This window comes from Apodemus sylvaticus, chromosome 22 (assembly GCF_947179515.1).
Source record: "Apodemus sylvaticus chromosome 22, mApoSyl1.1, whole genome shotgun sequence".
Lineage (NCBI taxonomy): Eukaryota > Metazoa > Chordata > Mammalia > Rodentia > Muridae > Apodemus > Apodemus sylvaticus.
Window position 1 is genome coordinate 33174348 of NC_067493.1, and position 7068 is coordinate 33181415.

Consider the following 7068-nt stretch of genomic DNA (forward strand, 5'->3'; position numbering starts at 1 on the left):
TAACTCCATGTGTGCTCTTTGGTTGATGGTTTAGTCCCTGGGAGCTCTGGGAGTACTGTGTAGCTCATATTGTTTTTCCTCCTATGGTGCTGCAAACCCCTTCAGCTCCTGGGGTCCTTTCTCTAGCTCCTACATTGGGGACCCTGTGCTTAGTTCAATGGCTGGCTGAGAGTTTCCCCTCTGTATTTGTCATGCACTAGCAGAGCCTCCCAGGTGACAGCCATATCAGGCTCTGGTCAGCAAGCCCTTGCGGGCATCCACAATAGTGTCTGGGATTTGTAACTGTATTTGGGATGGATCCCCAGGTGGGGCAGACTCTGGATCCTCTTTCCCTCAGACTCTGCTGCACACATTGTCTCTGTATCTCCTGTGGGTATTTTGTTCCCTCTTCTAAGAAGGACCAGAACAAGGTATCCATACCTTGTTCTTCCTTCTCCTTGAGCTTCATTTGATGTGTGAATTGTGTCTTGAGTATTCCAAGCTTCTGGGCTAATATCCACTTATCAGTGAGTGCATACCATGTGTGTTCTTTTGTGATTGGGTTACCTCACTCAGAATGATATTTTCCAGTTCCATCCATTTGACTAAGAAGTTCATGAATTCATAGTTTTTAATACCTGAGTAGTATTCCATTGTGTAAATATACCATATTTTCTGTGTCCATTCCTCTGTTGAGGGACATCTGGGTTCTTACAGCTTCTGACTATTATAAATAAGGCTGCTATGAGCATAGTGGAGCATGTGTCCTTATTACCTGCTGGAGAATCCTCTGGGTACATGCCCAGCAGTGGTATAGCAGGGTCCTCTGGTGGTATTATGCCCAATTTTCTGAGGAACTGCCAAACTGATTTCTAGAGTGGATGTGCCAGCTTGCAATCCCACCAGCAGTGGAGGAGTGTTCCTTTTTCTCCACATCCTGGTCAGTACCTGCTGTCTCATGAGGGTTTTTTTGTTTGTTTTGTTTTGTTTTGTTTTGTTTTGTTTTGTTTTGTTTTGTTTTACCTTAGCCATTCTCACTGGTGTGAGATCAAAATTCCAACCCAATTCTTCATAGAGTTAGAAAGAGCAATTCTCGAATTCATCTGGAATAACAAAAAACTCAGGATAGCTAAAACTATTCTCAACAGTAAAAGAACTTCTGGAGGAATCAGTATCCTGGACCTCAAGCAATACTACAGAGCAATAGTGTTAAAAACTGCATGGTATTGGTACAGTGACAGGCAGGCGGATCAATGGAACAGGATTGAAGATCCAGAAATAAGCCCACACACCTATGGTCACTTGATCTTTGACAAAGGATCTAAAACCATCCAGGGCAAAAAGATGGCCTTTTCAACAAATGAAGATGGTTCAACTGCTGGGTAGTATGCAGAAGAATGCAAATCGATCCATTCTTATCTCCTTGTACAAAGCTCAAGTCCAAGTGGATCAAGGACCTCCACATAAAAACAAACACGCTGAAACTAATAGAAAAAAAAGTGGGGAAAAACAAAAACAAAAACCAGAGCCGGGCAGTGGTGGCGCACGCCTGTGATCCCAGCACTCTGGGAGGCAGAGGCAGGCGGATTTCTGACTTCGAGGCCAGCCTGTTCTACAGAGTGAGTTCTAGGACAGCCAGGGCTACACAGAGAAACCCTGTCTCAAAAAAACCAAATCCAAAAATCAAACAAACAAACAAACAAACAAAAACAAAAAAAACCAAAAAAAAGTGGGGAAGAGCCTTGAGCACGTGGGCACAGGGGGAAATATCCTGAACAGAACACCAATAGCTTATGCTCTAAGATCAAGAATTGACAAATAGGACCTCATAAAATACAAAGTTTCTGTAAGGCAAAGGACACTGTTAATAGAACAAAACAACAACCAGCAAATTGGGAAAAGATCTTTACCAGCCCTACATCCGACAGAGGGCTAATATCCAAAATATAAAAAGAACTCAAGAAGTTAGACTCCAGAGAACCAAATAACTCTATGAAAAATGGGGTACAGAGCTAAACAAAGAATTTTCAACTAAGGAATATGGAATGGCTGAGAAGCACCTAACGAAATGTTCAACATCCTTAGTCATCAGGGAAAAGCAAATCAAAACAACCCTGAGGTCTCTTGTATCATTATCAATTGGCTCTGAAATTATTGTGTGGGCATCTTGTGAATTGACAATTTATTGATACATAAATCTGACTTGTTCATTATAAGCATCTAGAGTTTTGTTTTTACTGGATTACTGGAATGTGGGAACACTGACCACAGTGGGTTTATGGCTGAGAGGGTATGGGGGGGGGCACTGAGTCAGGAAATCGAATCACAAGGGGGAATCCTGGGTCATTTGCTGATGTGACTGGCCTGGAAGCAGAGGCCCAGAGACTATGCCAGGGCAGAGAGTTGCCAGCAGTAGCACAGGAAGCCTGCTGGTCTTTTTAAGTATTTCCTGCAACAATCTTCCATCTCCTGTCTTTGTTGCTTATTTCTGCCCAGTCCTTCTGTGGGAACTAAATCTCCTTTGTGCAGAGAACTTGATCTTAGGATGTCTTGTGCTAATACCAGTCCTTTAGCATTTTGTTGTAAATAATATGAGACTGAATATCTAAGTCTATAATTTGATGTGGTTTACTAACACAATATATGAGTGATCATGGCCCAAGATTGGAGATGTAACTTCCTATAGCACGGAGTTTGGCTACTCCACTTTATGTTTCTTGAGGGTCGAGGGTCATACTTCTGCTGTCACCCACCCAGCAGCAGACCCACACACACACACACACACACACACACACACAAAATCACACATGCATGTACGCAACCATACCCCTCCCACACACATACATACATATTAGCTTATTTTTAACATGCCATCTTGCTCAATGGTTGGGCAGTTCTAAGCCTCTGCCTGCTGCCCCAGGCCCAATTGAGATAGTAGCCAGTGGCCACTTACTGGCTCTCTCTCCTGCACTTCTAATCTATTCTGTCTCCTGCAGCATCGCTGCAATGCTCTGTTCCTCTCTCTTGTGTCCTAGTTGAGGGAACCTAGAGGGACTGCCTCTCTCTGTCCACCCAGCCATTGGCTGTTGGCTGATAATTGAAGTTCTTCAGTTGATTATCATTTTGAAGGTTCAGAGGAAGGTATAGCCTTCCTCCTGCATCTTTTGCTGACAGTACAGCAGATAGAAAATGATCCAGGTTTCACAGTCTGGTCTGGTAACTGGGTTCTAAAGGGATGTCTCAGTTGGTAAAGCAGTTACCATACAAAGTAAGGGCCTGAGTTTGATCCCAGAGGCCATTGAAAAGCAAACAGACAAAAGCTGGGCTTGGTGCTAGATCGGAAACCAGGATGAGTGGATCCCTAGCTAGGAGCTCAGACTTAAGCAGTCTGAACTTAGTGCAGGATCTTGGCCCCCCAAAATAGTCCCTGAGATATGACAACTGAGACAGCCCTCTGGCCAACACATGCACACATGTGCACACACACTCACATACCCAGGGTTGTGCTTGTGAGACACATAAAGCCTCCTGTCCCTAGAGACATTGCATGCATGGCTGCTGTGTCACATGTGCTTCAATACATGGCAGAGAGGAGAGAGGCTATATCTATCCTCGGTGTTCTGACCCTCTGAATGATTAATAGCCTAACCATCCCTGAAACAAACCTTGCCTGGGACTGCAGGTGTAGGGTGGGAGTGGGCCTGAGACAGATGACCCCTGCCTGGGGTCACCTGAGCGGCCAAGCAGGAGCAAGCCTTAGACACCACCAGTCCAGCCCCAGTGTGTCCCAGATGAGGAGCTATTCTAAGATGATCACCAGTATCTGGACGTGGGGTAGGGGAAGGCATCCTCCATGCCCGATGACCCATGTTCAGTGTCATAATGCAAAAATGGGGCAGAGCACTCCTGATGTGACCCCAGACACCCAGAGACCCCAGCACCACTCAGCATAGCAAGAAGAATGTGTGCACCATGAAGAGAGGCAGACATGGAGGCTTGAGTATAGCGAGCCTGTTGAAGACAGCCAATGATGCGTATAAATGTGACTGTCCTTGGAGGCCAGAAGATGGCTTTGGATGTCCTAGAGCTGGAGCTACAGGTGTTGAGTTGACAGATTAGATGCTGGGAATGAGAGCTGGGTTCTCTGTGGGAGCAGCAGGTTTTTTTTTTTTTTAACTGCCAAGCCATCCTCCAACCCCCACATTACTTTTTTTTTTTTTTTAAATGCCAAACACATACATTGGGGGAAATGAAATGTTTAGAAAATAAATTGATCTGGATGTTCACATGCAGAGGATGAAATTAGATTCTCACCTCTCCTCCAACAGAAAGAGCAGTTCAGACTAGACAAAGACCCTAAGCTGACACCTGACACCATAGAGAAGGCCACAGAAAACACCTTAAGATATAGGTGTAGGCACGAACATTCTGAAAAGAAATCCAATACACAATACAATCCAAAGAATCAACAGAGTACATGAAAGGGAGACTGCTCTCTGTCAGAAAGGAAGCCTTCTCAGAGACAGACTGGCAACTCCATCAGTAGGCAGATTAATATCTAGGATCAGGGAACTCCAAAGATTTACCATCCCCAAATCATCCAATCAATAAATAGATGACCTGAACAGATCTTTCTATAAACTGCTAAAACGCATTAAACATTTGGGTGGAAAATGGTTCAGTACCACAAGCCTTTGGGGAAATTCAAATTCAAGTTGTGTGATGTTGCCATCTTATCCCAATGACAATTGTTATATTAAACAAAAGCAGCCAGGAGGAGGGGGTTGCTCTTCTACCCTGCTGGTTAGAGTGTAAATGGATGTGGTTGTCATGGAAACCACTGTGGCACTTGTTGGTGACTTCTCTCATTGCTGTGACAGAATACTTGGAAAAAGCACACTTGACAGAAGACGGATGTACCTGGGCTCCTGGTTAATGGTTGAGTCTGTAATGGTGGGTAGGGAATAGGGACAGGTGTCTGAAGTGGTTGGTCAGTTGGTCACATTGCCTCTTCAACCGGTTAAGCACAGAAAGGTGACTCCTGATACTTTGTCTTCACTTTACTTTTTAACCAGTCAGGATCACTAGCTAGCTCATGGGATGGTACTGTTCAGATTCAGGGTGGGTCTCCCCTCCTCCATTAAACCTCTCTGGAAACAGCCTCAGGTTTGGCTTCTAGAGGATTCCTGAAGCAGTCAGTCTGGGGAAAGGAGGGAATCAACTGTCATAGGAGGTTACAGAAAAGAAAAGAAAACAAAACAAAACAAAAACCCCATAAAAACAAAATAACTACAGGAAAAACATTGCCACTGAAGGCCAGAAATATTTAGTTCTTTGGTATCAGGTAGACATGACCACATTACACTCATGAAGTCACAGAAGCTCTGGTTAGTTGCATGAAACCCAGCCAAGATCAAGCCAGTCACCATCCAAGCAGGGGCTGCGGGGACACATGAGCCTTCACAACATAGCTGAGGAGCTTGTGATAGTTGATGGCTGCTAGAGGAAAGAACGTCAGTTTTTCTTCCAAGGACGCAGCCCCAGATAGTAGCCTCTGCTCCAATGGATGGTCTCAATCTATGCACATATGAACAGCACTAATTAGACTTACTGGGTTATAAACAGAAAAGAAGACATAAATTTGGGGGGAGTAAATTTGGGGGCCATTCAAAGGAACTTAAGGGGAGAGTAGGGGATGTATATGAACAAAATACATTGTGTACACATATGGAATTCTCCAGGAATAAAATGGTTTATTATATTTTGAAAAATCTTTTGTTTCTTATTCCCCTTGATTCATATATCTATCTTGTCTCTTAATATCTGTCAAACGTGCCGGGCGGTGGTGGCCCACACCTGTAATCCCAGCACTCTGGGAGGCAGAGGCAGGCGGATTTCTGAGTTCGAGGCCAGCCTGGTCTACAGAGTGAGTTCCAGGACATCCAGGGCTACACAGAGAAATCCTGTCTCGAAAAAACCAAATCCAAACAAAACAAAACAAAACAAAAAAATATGTCAAACCTCAGGCCACTGGGTCATGTTCACAGTACTGAAAGGTGTTGTGCACAATATTGATTGGAAAAGTAATCATCACTCTCACCCAAATGGGAACCTCTGAGCTACAGAAATGACTTGTCTAAAAGACATGCCCACTAGAGCAACTATGGCACAGATGTTATGGGCATAGCCAATCACTTTATTAGTTGGATGTCAGGCCCACTCCATGAGATGGAACCTATAAATTATAGTGTCTCTGAGGCCACAAACCTGAGACCAGATACATCCTGTGTCCTAGGAAGAAACCTAGGTTACTACTCTTAACCTATTAAATGGATGTAGCAATAAAAATATTCTAATGAAATACTACCATATCCATAGAATAGTGCATTACACATTAGGAAAGCTTCTTCATGCAGTAGTCAATAGTTAACAAGAAAACCTACAACTTGTCAACATAAAAAGACTTTGGAATGCACAACTTTAAGTAGAATGACTAGATCATACATCTTGCCTCAAGCTCAAGAATCTACAAAAAAAATGGAAAGAAGAAAGATTGTAAGAGCCAGAGGTAGCAGATGACTTTAAGGACACAGTACTTCCAGGCACAACATGTCAGGCACACATATGAACTCATAGAGACTGTGACAAAATTCACACAATCTGTACAAGCTTAAGCCAAACAAAATCCTAGCTGAGAGGAGTTCAAGGTCCTACCCCTAGCCAAGGAGATATGGTCAGCTGAGAGCTTCTGACAGAGGAAAGGTCAGCTTTCTTCAATGAAGTGACACTGGATATATGAACTACACTCCAGGGTAGGCCTCACACCCAGGAATAGCTCTCCAACATAGAGTGGAATCCACAGATTTGGTTTGGTTTGGTTTCAAATAGTGTGAGAGAATATAAAGCAAGTGGGAAATGAGATGGGATAGAATCTAGGAAGAGTTGGGGTAAAGGAATTAATATGATCAAAGTACATTCTATGAGGTGCTCAAAAATATGAAAACACGTTTTAAATGAGGATTTTTAAAGAAGTGTTTATTTACATTTCTATGCAGCATTTATTGTAGAATATAGAAACTATAACATCTG

At 43.4% G+C, this 7068-nt stretch overlaps 1 pseudogene; it reads left to right on the forward strand.

Moving 5' to 3' along the window:
* The first annotated feature begins 3506 nt into the window (after positions 1-3506).
* LOC127673467 (uncharacterized) lies at positions 3507-3631 on the forward strand (annotated as a pseudogene).
* The last annotated feature ends 3437 nt before the right edge of the window (positions 3632-7068 follow it).